Genomic DNA, 16404 nt, shown 5'->3' on the forward strand with positions numbered 1-16404 from the left:
CTTGTGTGCAGAATTTGCAAAGCATACAGGAAAAGTCCCAGGTCACAACATCATTTACTTACTGTTGCAAGTGGAGTCTCCTGGCAGCAAAAGAGAGCTGTGATATGGCGTGTTCTTAATAATCCTCTCTTCCCATCCTTGTTACGTCCCCCACAGCACTATGGAGGAAGCTCTCATACCCTCTCTGGGAAATAATCATGGCTGGGTGCCTACCTAGAGTGCCGGTACACTAATGCCCACAGCATGGAGAACAAATAGGAGGAATTAAAGGTGTGGATGCAATTGCAGAGCTATGATCTCATCAGGATCACAGAGGCGTGGTGGGATTGTTCACACCACAGAACTGTTGCGATAGATAGATACAGGCTCTTTAGAAAGGACAGCAAGAAGCGTGAATTACGCTGTATGTGAGAGAGCAGCAGAGATGCATGGAGCTCTGCTGTGGGATGGGTGACAAGTGGGCTGAGAGCCTGAGGGTCAGGATTAGGGGCCAAACCAATAAGGGTGATGTTGTGGGTGTCTGCTACAGACCACCTGGCCAGACAAAAGTTGTTGAGGTCTTTTTCAGACAACTGGAAAAAGCCTCATGTTCATTGGCCTTGGTCCTCATGGGGTCTTGAACCACAGTGCTATCTGCTGGTGTGCATTGACAACAGTTGGTCAAGAAGCTGATGACAGGAGGTGCTTTGCTGGATGTCATATTTACAAACAAGGAAGGGCTACATGGGGGTGTGAAGGCTGGGAGAAACCTTGGCTGCAGTGACCATGATGGTAGAGTTCAGGAGCTTGAGGGGAGGGAACAAAGCAAAAACCGGGATTATACCCCTGACCTTCAGCAGAACAGGCTTTGGTGTTTTTCAGAGATCTGATTGGAATAATCCCATGTGATATGCCTCTGGAGAGAAGAGAAATCCAGGAGAGGTGGTTGATTCTCAAGGATCACCTTCTCCATGCTCAAGAGTGGTCCATCCTAAAGAGCAGGAAATCAAGCAAAGGCAGTAGAAGGCCTGCATGGGTAAATAAGGAGATCCAGACTCAACTCAGACATAAAAAGGAAACATACAGGAGGGGAAAGCAGGGTCAGGTGACCAGAAGGAATACCGATACACTGTCCAAGCATGCAGGGATTAGGAAAGCCAAAGCTGACCTGGGGTTGAATTTGGCAAGTGATGTGAAGAGCAACAAGAAGGGCTTCTACAAGTACAATGGCAAGAAAAGAAAATGTGGGCTCATGACTGAATGGAACCAGGAATGTGGTGAAAAAGAAAGTGGAGAAGGCTGAGGCACTCAATGCCTTCTTCCCTTCAGGCACAAATTGAAACACAGGAAACTTTCATAAGAAAATTTTTTTTTAATGTGAGGGTGGTCAAACACTGTCTGCCCACAGAGGTTGTAGAGTCTCCATCTTCGGAGATATTCAAAACTTGACTGGACACAGCCCTGAGCAGCCTTGTTGAACTTAATTTGACCAGAAGGCTTGGACTAGATGCCCTCCAGAGATGCTTTCCAACCTCAGTGATTCTGTGATGCTGTGGCTCTGTCATTTAAAATTTTAGTTTCATTTCAGTCAGCTGCTGTTCACAACCCTTCTGAGTTGGTGAGGCATTCAGTCTTTTTGCTATGTGGAGAAAGAATGGGAGAGGACAATGAAGAAGGCCTAAAACCCAAGTCAGACAAGCTTTCAGAAGAGACAGACACAGCTCAGGGTGAGTCTAAAAGAGACTTCAATGACAGTTAGAAGAAAACTCGTTAAGTATCAACAGTCTCACAGTTTCCTAAAGAAAGCCTGGTAGGGGTCAGGGAAAGGAATTTCAGCTAAAGAGAGTAGAACAAATAATGCAGCCTATGCAATTCATGTGGCAATACCCATGGATCTGAGCAGGTTTCGTTCTAACTTGGGACCTAGCTGATGGAAGGTAACTTTCACAGAATAAGAGACTTACCATGCATTGGGACAGAAAGTGATCCATGTTGTTGGTATTTTAGATGATGTTTCATAATTTTCCCCAGTGCCTTTATATGGATATTGAAAAGAAAGAGTGATTGATGTAGAACCTGGAGGGTCTTCATATCTTTGGCAAGGAAGACAAAGCAGGCATTCAGTACTCTGATTGCATTTTGTACAGAAGATGTTTTCCAGCTCAGTGCTTTACCATTAACTTCCTCAAGGTAAAATAACTACTCAGCATGGTGAATATATTGAAGATTGTAGAAAGACAGAGGAATCTTTAAATAGGCAAGAGTAGATCATCTGTCACTGCAGCCAATGGTGTGTCTATTCAAAATCCTGGCCTGCAATTTGACTGGAAGGAGTCTATGAGCAAGGTGGTGAATAAGTTGGTTGTGCACAAACACAAATCAAAAGTCATGGGAGTGCAGAGGTGATAGAATGGTAAATAGCATCTAAAAAGTTTTTTAAAAATTGCATTACTAACGCTGCATTCTCAAAGTGCTCATTTTTTTTCCCAAGTTTTTAAAATAAAGAACTTAATGTCTACTACTGAATGGATGCCTGGGGCCAGATAACTATGGAGAGAATCTGGCACTCAAAATATAAAAATAGTATCTCCATTTTGCAAAGCTTCTGACTAGACGCAGTGGAAAATAGCAAATATATTCAATAAAAAATATGTATACTTTAGCACTTCCTCGGCCTGCAAGGATAATTTATGGGCTTCAGTATGAAAATATGGTGTAGAAGACTTTCCTAGACTATAAAGGTTTAAAAAGAAGATTTTTTAGTGTTTGGTGGAGAGATAACCACTTCTGTTTTATATAGATGTATATACCTACATACCTACATACCTACATACCTACATACAATGATGCATGAAGGTGATATTATAGTTAAGTGGTATTACAGTAAGGAACAGTGATCAATACACCACAAAGACATAAAGGTATGTTGCTAATGCTTTCTTGAAGTTGATGGAGAAGAAACAGAAATGGTAATACTAATCAGCCAGATGATTCAAAACATATAATGAAAATAACATTAAAGAAAGGTCAAAACTTTACAAAAAGAACATTACAAATCTCTTAGAAATAGCTCTGGGACTCTCAAGGCCTCAACTGACACTTGGGACATAATCAGGATGGACCACTCTTACCATATTTGAGTATGCCAAACGAATAAGCCAGCTTTCTTATCTACATTCACACTATATTTTTTAAGGTCAAGTGGAATCAAAAAAAGTTAGGGGACCACAGAAAAGTATACTCCAAAACAGATTTAAGAGATTTCACGTTTCAAAATCGTTATCAGCAGCAACATTCACCATGCTAAAAATCAGAATTACAACCACTGTATTCCTTACTTTCTGACCTACTGTGGCCAGAACTAACACGTAAACTCATCTCACAGCTACCGATATGTAGAGTTCCTAAAATTAATAAACTGGTCTCGGTAGTATACATCTAATATGCTGAATGTTCTTATAATTTTTTTCAACAGCAAATTCACATAAAGCATCACACCTTTCATCCACTGTGATTTATCTCACACTACTATCAGATTACCAGATCTATACAGATTAACATCTGATACAAACTAACGCCAGAATTTACCAAAGGATAAACCAACAAAGGAACTAACTGGAATTGCTGGAGTAGCTACTTTGCCGCCTCTACGCTAAAATTAATCCAAACCCTAGCTCAGAAGCAGTCTTAGGATAAAATTTAAAAATTGCGTAGTGAGTGCACTCTTACCCCTGTTAAAGCAATCTTATTACTGTGCTCCTTTAGGTGGTATTTATTTAAGTTATTTGACAGTAAATATGAAGATGGATAATGGGTAGAAAGTGTTCACAAAGTATTTTCTTGCAATATTACTCTCCTTGATGTCTGTCTTTATCTGGTGAACTTAGAGTTTCACTTTTAATATTATTTTAATTAATTTAGAGAAAGCTCTCTGGTGTACTATAATATAGTTAAAATTCTCTCAGAGTTACAATACTAAACTTCATTCTAAAGGATATTATATTTTCAGTCCTTTTAAATCACATTGGTCTAAAACAAATCTTCAATGAAACATCTGTCTAATCATGTTCTTATAGTTACAGAGAGACAAATAAAAAAAATCTCTATGACTCCAATTGCTTTTCTAACAAACTATCCTACCTTTAAAAAATAATGAAACTTTACAGAAAGTTCGTTTTAATCGGATTCTGGAAATTTTTAACATTCTTACTAGGACAACTGTCTATCAAAGCCAACTACTGAAACTGTGCATTGTTCAGTAAATGTCTATTTTATTTACAATAGGATGGTGTGAAAAATATCAGCCATGGAAAAAAGCCAGTCAGAGTCTACAGAGATCTTAATACAATGTCAAAACAAAACATCTTTCATGTAAATTACGTTAGCATCAAAATATAAATTATGAAATAGGAGTGAATGGAGAAACTCTTAATCATCGAGTACAGAAATCTGGATTTCTTTGTCTCTGTAGAAGCATATAGCTTTAATAATAGCTATGTCTATCCTTAAATTGGCATGCAATTACCAGTTCACTGTTTCTGGAACAAATAAGATCCAGGAGATTACTTGTGATGGTTGAAATACAGGCTGGGTATTTCAGGAAGCAGACTGACTTGGATCTTTCGGCTCAAAAGTCTTATTTTATTCTTGCAAGTTGCAGAACAATTCAGTAATCACGGTGATAAAAGGAGTGAAATATCATTTTTCCTGAATGCTTTTATTGCTCTTATTGTGTAAAGAAGAGGTGTTTTGAAGTTAAATTGTAAATTGGAAGGTTTACATCTAGATGCCAAGGATGTCTGCATAGGACCAAGCATGGCAGCATATGTTCCTGTTGGTGAACCTTGTATACATCAGACATGCAACTAACTTAGACTGCATACAAACTTGAAAAATCTTCAGACTAAATTGCTGGAGTCCCAAAATCAATTACAGAACAAGAGCATAATTTTTTCTCCTTTTTAAAAAACTTCTGGCCTTACCTTTACCCTTCCCACTGTGTTGAGACAGTTCTTATACTACAACATGCTCAGCACCTCAAAGACTACCATACTTAACAAAACAACTACAAAAAATCTGTTTCTTATTGCTTCCTTGAATTGTTGAATTTCTGTCCACCTCAGTGGTCTAAAATCTCTGACTGACAGATTCTGAACTCTGTATAGTGAGTGCTTATGATCTGACACGAATAACTTAGAACTAGAAACAGATGCTGTATCTCAAATAGGGTGTAAAATTTTGTAAAATGTTTGTGCCTAGTTCTAGCAAATTGTGAGATTTCAGACTATATGCCTGCATTACCCTGGTTTATAGACAAGCCATTGTTGATATCTGGGTGGGGCTTTAAACTTGTATGAGTAATATTTTCCCTGTCATCCCAAGGACTCTGCTTTGTAACTAGGCAACCATGGTATAGAAAGCTGCATTATAGTGTATTTTTTAAATTTTTCTGAAAAACTATAGTTATTTCTCCACATTGTTCTCTAAATTTCTCTAAAATGCTGCATAAACAAACAAGTGACTGGCTTGTGCCTTTGGCTATATTGTCTACACTGACCATATTTACCTAAATTGTGGGTGATCTTCATAGCTTACTTCTGCCTTCTATCCTTGTTAGCAATTACCAGTCATTCCTTTTTGTACTTTGTGGGAGTAGATCCAAACAAAAGAATATGATCAGTTGTTCTGCTGCCCCAATGATTCTTTTGTGTAGCCCGCTGTGGAGCTCAGCGTGGTCATTACTGCTTTTCATCTAAGAGGTCATCAGTGTTTTGAGCTGTATTGGCACCACTGGGCTAATGACTCTGAACTTGGTGATTTCTCATCTATCTAACAGTATTAAGGTCTTTCAGTTTTCCCACTTAGTGGGCCGAAATTGGGATTTCAGTGGGAAATTCTGTACAATATTTATTGCAAAAGACTGAGAAAAGATACTGGCAGGTTGCTGATAATAGAATTTGTATCTGTTCCCCTGCCTTAAGAATTTCATTATCAAGCAGTCAAACAAAAACTGCAGAAGATCAATCAGTAGCAGAGGATAGCAGAGGTTTGTACCTGATGTCTCAAGTGGAAAGTGCAGAGTGGGATGAATGGAATGAACGTGGTATTAATGTAACGTTAGAGTTACCCCGGCTTTGTTACCTCTGAAACGGATTGGACCAATATAAGTCTCTTAAAGCTAGTACTCTACTACCCAGAAGCCTCCACTGGGGAAGTATGGCTGCCGCTTATTTCTGTGGAAGGACTTGGGAAGAGTGTGACTTCAACTTTGCACTGTGCACTCTTATGTAAGAAGTCTGTCCCTAGATTAAATTCAAAGCATAATTTTTGACATTAAAAAATCATTTAATGAGCGAATGCTGCTGACAAGACTTTTTTGATTACATGAGAATCAAGATTATACAGAATTACAATTAAATGCAATACATAATTTGGAATGGATATTAGTAAGACTTGTGCTTCAGGGTTTAAGTCGATCTTTGTTCAGGTACAGGGACGAGACTTGCATGCGTGTTTTTATGTGTGTGCACAGACATCTCCATGGGGCTCCTTGGAAATATAACACTGGAACTGCCAGAGAGAGGATACTGAATCACACACAGAATCACAGAATCACAGGTTGGAGGGGACCTCAGGGATCATCTAGTCCAACCTTTCTGGGAAGAGCAGAGTCTAAACAAGATGGCCCAGCACCCTGTCTAATCCAGCACACCATTTGCTCATTTCCCAGACTTTCCCAATTCCTCTGCTTTTAAAGCAGAGAGAGGTATTAGCAGTGCTATTACAGGAGTCTTCACTCCCCTCCCCAGATAAGATCAATGTAATGTGGTGATGAAATTTCTAGCAGCTGCTTGAGATTAGTCCCAGTTAAGCTTCTGCCACTGTTTCTGTGGAGGAACTTCCTGACTTGTAGCACTGGCAAAATACTAGTTAGCATAGAAGTATTGAATAGGCAGTGCTTTAACCAACACAAAATAATAACATTATGAAGTAACGAAAGGACGGTTGTCCGAGAAGCAAATTTACTGTAGTAAGAAGAGATAGACGAGTGCACAGAAATTTGTACCAGATGCATAAGGTGGATTTAGTTGAGTTCATAATGGAGATTTAGGCAATATGTTATTTACTTCTTTATACTTTGTATGTATTCATTTAGAAGATTGCCTGGTAGATATCAGAAAACTAACCCACTTTGTTTCCTAAGTACTGAAAGGGAATAAGAGCAGTACTTTACCCTGAAAGTGTTCTGAGAGTTATCACACCTTTGTAACGCTGGTTAAAATATAAAGTTTCACATTTTACCGTATCCAAGGTTGCCAGCTCACTTGTTTATTTTTAATCTCACAATATTTTGTGGGTTTTTTCCTTACAACCTCAATTTCTTGATAAGTGTTGTTGCCTGAAAGCTCCGATACCACTAAATGCAAGTTTCCAGCCCTGAGGTTTGCAGATGAAACCTTGAAAGCATTAACCAACAGCTCTCTAAAAGCTTAGAGACCAGAAGGGAAACAAATTGCAATGTACCACTTTAAAAAATCTTATTTTAAAGTCAGCCTCATGATGCTTTGGGCTCCGATCCATCATTTCTGAATGACTGAGCTGATAAGATCTGCACGCTGCAGTGTATAGACACAAAGAATCTGAGCTAATGGTTTGTGCCTAGGCTTCCTTTATGTAGGCTTTCCTTCGCACATATTTCCTATTTGATTTTGTTGGATATTTTGCCTGAATCAGACCACTGGATCATAAATTCTTCAGGTCGGAGATCTTAGCAATCTCTGCAGCCTTTGACCACATAGTCCAGTGCTCCAACTACAATGTAAGTTACGATGTCAGTAATAACCTTATTAAACTTGCCAGAGCTCCTTAGAAGCTCTTTCACCTGTATTTAGCTTTCCATTTAAAACTACATCTCCATTTAAATAAGGCAAGATGCCTTGATTTAGATTCAGTGTCAAATCATTCCGCTTTGCCCAGACATGTCTTGACTTCAAATGACTGCAGTCATGTTACTAATGTGCACTGCATCTCCTTTGCAAACAGCATTGAAGTTATTTTAATGCTAAAAAGAAACAATAAAAAGGTAAAGAAAAATGTGTCAGTCCATAGAGGACTGGACCCAAATGGATACAATGCTTTCAAAGGTGTAACAGCAAGCAGGAAGCCAAACAAGAGTGCAATATTGAGGAAGTGCCCAAGAGATTGGGAATCTCTTTTGGCAGGATAGACTGTGTCAAACTATACTGAGGAATGAGGGTAAAATCACCTATGATCGTGTGCACCAAAAGCCAAGTGTGGATTCAACCACAGAAGTGTCTGTATTTGGTATAACAGGTTCTTCTTTTAACAGAGCCTACCAGACCATAATCCTCTGTTCCTCTCCTTTTACTCTTCAGCTGACTCTCATTGTCAAACTGATGAATGGTGCAAGCTTACCTCAGCACAGATGCTACCTGAGGCAAGCAACTTAGGAGCACCACCAGTGTTGGAGAGATGAAGACCCACACCTATCCCCCACCCTCCCAAACCCCCCCCTCAAAAAACAAACCAACACCCAACCCAACCAACCAACCAGTCAGACCTTAGATGGACAGAATTGCCCTCAGGAAATGCTTGTAGTCAGTATCCACCGACCTCATAGGGACCTCGAAAGAACTACAGTTGTAGGGTGACTTTCAGTTAAGCAGAGTATGTTCCTCAAAAATAGGTGGTAAACATGTTAAGCAGGAAGTTGATGGGAGTAGTGGTGACCCCCACTGTGTGACTCTAATTCATCTTCATACTGCAATGGCTTTTTGACAATTTGGCCATTCATCCGGCAGAGACATAAGAGGAATGGGGGCCCTGGAGGATGACCAGCATTACTGACTTGGCCTGATGGATAACCAGAATAATTATTCAATTGGATGGTGTGATGCAACTAAAGATATATTTTTAATCTTGTATGTTTAAAAACTCCCAAACTTTTGACACGTTTTCAAATTATACTAAACCAATTTAATCCTGAGGCAGAGATAACCAGATGTCGTACATCTCTCTCATAGATGTGTTTCTTTAGGCAGTCTTAAATTGTGACGGTACTCAAAGGCTGGAGCAGACTTATCTTGGAATTTCATGGGCATCTATCTGATTTATTTCTCCAAAGCATGTGTTGTGCTCATTTTAGGAAGGGGGACCTCTTGGAGGAAGGGGAGACTGTTCCTTCCCTTAGGGCTACAGAGGGTCCTCAAAAAGAGAAGGTTCACGAGACTGCAGGATGGAGTGAGCAAGAAAGTTATAGCAGGGGGCCTGGAGCTCATGCATGGTCTGAAGGACTACAGTGAGGATGAGAGAGTAGCCCAGCAGGCTTTAGAGATGAAGGGGAGAATTTGTTGAGGACTAGAACAGACAAAGCAGAATTTGCTGCTATTCAGCAAGCTGTTAAGATAGGTACAACCATGTACTACCCTTCAAAACACAGTGGACTCTGTAGAAAATGTAATTTCTCTTTACGTCTTCTTTAGTCTCCCTTTTAAAAAGCTAAGTGTTTAGGTTTCAGTTTTCTTTGGGGAATTCATAGTAGAAGGTCTTGGCCGTTCCAAGTGATTTGACCAAATTGGGATCCTGTCATGAATGCATGGCTAATTCCTGGCTCAGTATGAGTAGAATTTTGGTCCACATTTTGAAAGAGAGACTTTCCAGATAAACACAAAGATGGATTGATCAAGCTGTCAAAAGCACTCTTCATACAATAATGCAACAACATATTATATATGCAAAAAGTTGATGTTAATGTTAAAAATCTTTTGGAGATCTGCTTTCTCTTGCATGTTTGTTGTCTATATACCCTGACTAATTTTCTTAATTAATTGTCACAGCAACAGATTATTCTTATTCAGTGTCCTGAATGGAAAAAACCAAGAGTCATTATGCAAACTCTGTTAGTATCAGCCCCTTCGCAGACTGTAAAAGGATTTGACGTTGGTTGTGAATATTTTAAAAAGTTAATTTAAAAAGAAAAAATATAAAAGATAAAACTTTAAAATAAAAATATGGCAAGTAATTATGAGAAATGCATATTCAAATTGTACAATATTAGATCTTCAAAATGTACCCACTATTTAGATCTCTGAGCATTATATAAAGAACAGATAAACAAAATTGGATTGGACATAAAAAAGTTTGAACTAGGTGATCCCTAAAACCAGCAGGTTACCCTGCTGTGTCATAAAGATATCAAATACTACACACTAAGATCCAGACCTTTACAGCTCTGTTTATAATTTGCTTTTCTATGGTCTGTCCCAAGAAGCAAAGAATATAGTCCTAGTAGGAAATATTACCCAGCCTTAAGAAACATAGGGCTTGTCCCATCAGATCAATTACCAATTAAATCCTGTAGCAAAAGTGGGGTTTAGATTTTTAAAAAGTAATCTGGAGCTTCGGTTTTGTTCATTTTTAAGAATTTTATCTTTTAATCTTACGGGAAAATACCTCATGGACCAGTAAAACCTAAGTGTTGCTTGTGTAAAGTAACAAAATGGAGACATGCACTAACCTAACCTTGAAAGAATTGTCCAGAAACCCCACTATTGGCGTATTGTAAACATAGAGTTGTACTAATCTCAGCAGAGAAACACAAGAAGCATTTAACTGGACATTTATATCATCTTAAAACCACTCATAAAGCACTCATTGGATTGATTCAAATCTACAGCCACAGTGTATTTCAGGGAAAATAAAGTGAGCAGCTCCTTTCCCCACCCCCTTCCCTATTGCTCCTCTACAAGAAAAAAGGAGAAATCTCATTTAGATCTGTGTTCCTTGCTGCATGAAGCAGCAAGCTTCTTGGCAATTTCACTGATACTTCTCTGGCTGCTAAGCTTCAAAATAGTTCTGAACTTCAGCCATTTTATGAGGCCAGCAGTGATTTGAAAACACCAATGCCTGTTGTTTGCATGGAACAAGTTTTGATTTCTTGGACCCTACTGAAAAACCATTATCTGTAACTACTGAAACTAAGGAGATAGGGCAGGCACTGGGAACTTGTGCATTGATGTACACTCATTTTTCCACTGGCTCTGCGGAAATTGTGCTAGGTTTCTTTTTGCAAGAGCTAGGAATATCTGGTAAGTATGTCACTGCTCTTTCATGAAACACAATCACTTTTAATTCCCTTTATTATTACATTCGTATGTAAAGTGCTTATCAGTAGAAGATCTGGCTGCACATCACAAAATTTAGATCAGAATTAGGCAACCATTTCTGTGACAACCCCCACATAGCACCAAAATAGCTACTCTGAAAAGGAGTGATACGAGGCAGATGATTAAATTTCAGTGAGTTCTAAAGACTGTTTCTACTAGGGAGCACAAAGAAAGTGATCTTGCATTGTGCTCTAAAATGTCTCTACCCTGTAAGCTGATCTGCTCAGACTGATGATTCTTATGCTGTGCATTGGCTCTTTGACTCCCTTTTGACTCCAGAAGCTGCACACGTCCACTTGTGTGATTGAGGTGCATGATCTAGGCTGAGATGGCCTCTCCTGGGGAATGCCCTGCAGCTGATCTCCTTGCTTTCAACCTCAGGATGTAGAGTGCTGAAAAGGAGTAAGGGTAAGACAGGTCTGAGATAACGAGCATGGAGACAATACAGGTCCTTAAGTTTCATCCAGACTGGAACTGGTAGCCAAAGAAGAGAGTACATGTGTGAAACCCTCTGGTCAATGTTTCTTAATGATCTGGGAAAACGTATTTTGGTTAGCAGAAAACATGGCACAAGTGCCTTCACGTGCAGATTACTCAGACATGTCTTAGGCCACTTGCTGATGGGTATTAGAATGCTAGTTTTCTCTTTCCTCCTAACCGAAAGCATTAGGCTTGTACAACATGGTAAATAAACAGTTTCCTAATTGCACTGTATTTACAGAACACCTCTTATTGACTGCAATGCATTTCTAAAAATTGTGCACACTTTCCTAAGAAAACTCTGTGAACTTTATGGCATGTTATTGTCCTTTCAGCTTTGCGGCTCCCACTGGTCTTTCCATACAGCTGATTCCCATGATAATTCTTCTCCAGTATTTATTGTTCAGCCACATTAGGGACTTAGTTGCTTTCCTAGAAGCACTGCATAGCCTAAGCAAAATCAAAATCCCCAATGATTCTCACCAGTGGTCACTTGAATAAACAGAAGTGCCTTGAGCATGCAAGACTCCTTATCACATTACTCAGTATGAGGAACAAGTAACTATCTTACTGTATTTTATTCTGCAGACAGATTTGCAGTCTTCTCTTCTACCTGGAAGAAAACAGCATTCTTAATGCGAGCCACATGATATACTTGCCTGTACACACATTGAATAGACACAGTTACACTGAGAACAATGCCTGATCCAGACAGACTGGTGGTTCTGTTGATGTTATGGTCAGGAATAGCAGCTGCAGTGCGCTATAACTTGCCTAAGCTAAGAGTAATTACCCACTGCCTGAGACTTCGCATATAATTCATGGGTCTAGATTTATTAAGCCTGCAATTAAGATCAAAAGAACACATTTCAGTGGATAAAATATGGTGTGTACGATCTTCAAAAATATAGGCTGAAAATTTCAAAACTACACGCTGAAGTTTGGCTCTTCAAATACTCTGGCAATTTTGCACAAACTGCTTGGTTTTTAGAAGTAACTAGCAATTTCTTTTTCATTTGTGAATGTTTAGTATTACTGACAAGTAGGCCACCTATCTGCAAATGCCTAAATATGGACTGAGAAAACTAGGTTTTGGCACCCAGATACTAACACTGCGTCTGTGAAGTTTCTATTCATTGTGAAAATTTGCTTTTTTTTTTTTCTCTTCTGAGTGTAAGCTATTTTGCTCTCATGAAATTGTTTTCTCCCCCCTCTACTCGGATGGTTGCAGATATTTCCCAGGAAAATCCACACAGAACAAAAGTTTGCAACGTTTCTTGAGTTTCATGGTAATGTCCTATACTGACAGGGAAAGCAAAACAAATACTTTGTGTTCATAGACAGGCAAGCTAGCAAATTTAAAAGCCATAACTGAAATCATATTCTGGTACTGGCAAATAACAATAATTGAAAAATATTTCCAAAGATTTTAAACTTCAGACTATTAACAAAAAATAAAGGCTCCCCACCCCAATATGTTTCTAATATAACTGTCTTGTCCTTGGTTTGTTTCAATGATGTCTTAATACAAAAGAGAATATGTCTCTGATTTTTAAAATTCACTGCACATTTGATCACTTTAACCCCATCTGAATAACATAATAGATAATACTGGGAAGACTTCAGTGGTAGTCCTGCTTTTTAATATTTTATTCATTTTAAAATGCATACTTTGATCATTTTCTCTAAATTTGCCACAAAATTTTCAGTCTGCAGACTATTTTGGTTAAAGTATGAAAGAAACCGATGGCAGAATTCAGATTTGCCTTGAGAAAGGGTGGATGAGGTTCTACTTTTCCCTCAGTTTTCCCTTTATTGTAAATACATTTTTCGCACACTTACTTGCACATTAACATTTCACATTTCTTTTTTCTGATTCATCTTCATATATTTTCTTATGATTTGTGAAATCATATTTATTCAAAAAATACTTAAACACATGCTTAACTTTGCAGTTGTTTCAAGTTATATTTTTGACTAAGAGATGCCATGAATAGGACTGATCTTAGAAGCATGTCTCAAAGGTTTTCTTGAATTGGGGTTTTTGTCAGTAAAAGAGCCGATGTAGATAACTCTGCTCTTTCCATATTCTGCTTTGAATATTACAGATATATCCATTATAGAAAAGCGACTCCTTTTTTTGTGAAGACCTGTTTATTGTAAAATAACTAGTGCATTAATATTATAGCAGAAAATGTTACTAACTTCATGTTGCCTAAGGTCCCATTCCTTATCTTGATCTCATCTGTGTATTGCAACATATGGAAACATTTCTTTTAATATCAGGTTCAATACGCTGCAAGACTTTTCAGTTCATAAGAGCAACCAGCAGTTTTTGTTAACTCTCTTTTTAACCAACCTGCTTGTATAGGTTTGACTACGCGTGGCTGGCCTCTGCAGAACTGTTGCGCCAGTAGTAATAGCCATGCTTATTTTGTTCCATGCAATTCAGTATCCTTTAGGCATCTACATTTATTTGTTTCTTAACCGGCAAAAAAAGAAAATCTTGTCTGCTATTAAAATTTCCAACCATATTTGATTTAACTGTGCATTTGTACGTGACATGTCATGTCTACCGCACTAAATTATAGAGCAAAATTGAAAACATTTAGTTCCTATCAGTCTGCATGGGTCAATGAAATATATGCCTGATAAAACTCTACTTGACAGGTGCCAAAAATGATGTGTAGAAGCTGGTTGTAGAGATTCAAGGTAAGCAGAGGGATTTCTTGATAATGCTGTAAATACGGACACAGTGAAAATCTGTAACAGTTACAATATTTTTACATGGACTTGTATAGAGATAGTAAGCACCAGGGTAAAGACATGGAGTCTGAAAAATACATGTTTTGAAGCCTCAAGGCTGAAAAAAGAATATAACGGTTTAAAATACAAGTAGCCCAGAGTATTACAGAACTTACTACTTGACAGTCATATGCTACTATAACATTCAGTTATAAATAACATTAAGTATTCAGTAAGAAATAACATTCAGTAAGTACCAGATCACAATGACAAAATGTCTTCCTCAGAAACTTCGCATCACCAGCTATGTATTAACACCTCATTACTCAATGGATTTTATTACCACATTCCTCTAAACATTGTTGTCATTTGGATATGAGTAATACCATCAAGCACTGCAGAAAAATTGTGGAACTTTCAGCTGTTATCTCGGGGTAAAAAACCATTCCATCTTGAAGAATTTTACACAATCTCGAAGGTGAGATACAGCACTTTTAAGTATCTTTTTAAGATTCCAAATCATTAAAAAATCTCACTTGACTAACCTTAAAGAAACTAGCGAGATGGGTTGTTAATTTACGTGAGAGGAAAACTGGTGAGATCTCCAGAAGTATTCACATCAAAACAGGACCTCAGCCATTTCCAGGGATCATGTCTTTGTTTTAGGATTCTACCTGTCTTCATTTAAATTACCTAGGATCAAATTTTACTCATCTTGTAAGTAATAAAACAGACACTGTTGGTCCAGCTGCAGGGCTAAAAGTTTGTGCTGTGTGGTACCCAGAAAAGCCCACAGCATATGCTTCCGGTGAGTATTCGGTGCCTCAGAAGGAAAAATGAAAAACCCTAAAACCCAGGAACACAAAAGTAAATGCTTCATCACATCGTTCATAAAGATATTTGCATTGCATCTTCGCAGCAGTTTCCCTAGGACCAAAACGATCAGCGAATTAAAAAAATTAAGTCTTTATAGTGACTTAATTGGTTTTAAAGTTAGGATGGCATAGCATTCCTATGCACATTACGTATGTCTGTCATTTCCTTTAAAACAAGGAGTGTTATAAAATGAGACAAAGACTCCCTTCTCTAGAAATGCATCTGAAACTGCCATACTATATGAAATTAGGGCTTTTACTGGCTCACAGTCTACACTAGGATATCTACGATTACACAAAACATTAGTATTAAGTGTCCTAATTGGATTACTTTGGGCAAATGTAATAAAAAGGTAACAAAGCATCCTCAAAAAGCGATATTTACCATGCTATTCTAAAAAAAGCCAGCTAAGAATTCAGCAGGAATTGATGTCAGATTCCTGCTTGAACATTAGGAACTTCATGTTCAATTATTGTTTGTTACTGAGATACTAAATACATGTTGGTTTGCTGTCTTTGGCTGTCTGTTCTATTCAATGTTTACATGTACCTTTGTCACCTTCAAATGGGTTTTATTTCACCTAACTGTAGACATCTGGAAGACAGTCAAAAGTAGGCATCTAGGCTTCCTCTCACTGGAGCTGACAGAGAAAATAAAGCACCTGCAAAAGGCAATTTACGTCACTTTTTCGAGGAGATGGTTTGGAGTGACGGGTGCCTGTCCACCACAGAGGTAGGGTATGACTAGCTGAGGTTGGACCTCTCAATTTGGTAGTTAGTGAGAAGAATCCCACTGTAGTAACTAAAAGGTAGAAATGCACGTGCAGGAGTTCAGTCACGACATTGTCTAGTTGACGTTCCTGCAAATGAAGATAGAATACCAAGATACGTTTCCAACGTACAGATGATGGCTCCAAAGCCAGTCCAAACTACATGTATCAACATTTACTCCTGAAATAGAATGACACCCACCACCTTGCATCTTTGGGTAGGCGAATTTTAACCTATTCCTACAGCTCTGACGCAGTTTTATATCCAGTTGCTGTGACACCAGAACCCAAAGAACCATGAACTGAATTGCTCGCTCTCATACCCCAGTCTCCTCCCCCGTGTGTGATTCTCACACAGCAGAGCTTCAG

Source organism: Phalacrocorax aristotelis, chromosome 1 (assembly GCF_949628215.1).
Source record: "Phalacrocorax aristotelis chromosome 1, bGulAri2.1, whole genome shotgun sequence".
Lineage (NCBI taxonomy): Eukaryota > Metazoa > Chordata > Aves > Suliformes > Phalacrocoracidae > Phalacrocorax > Phalacrocorax aristotelis.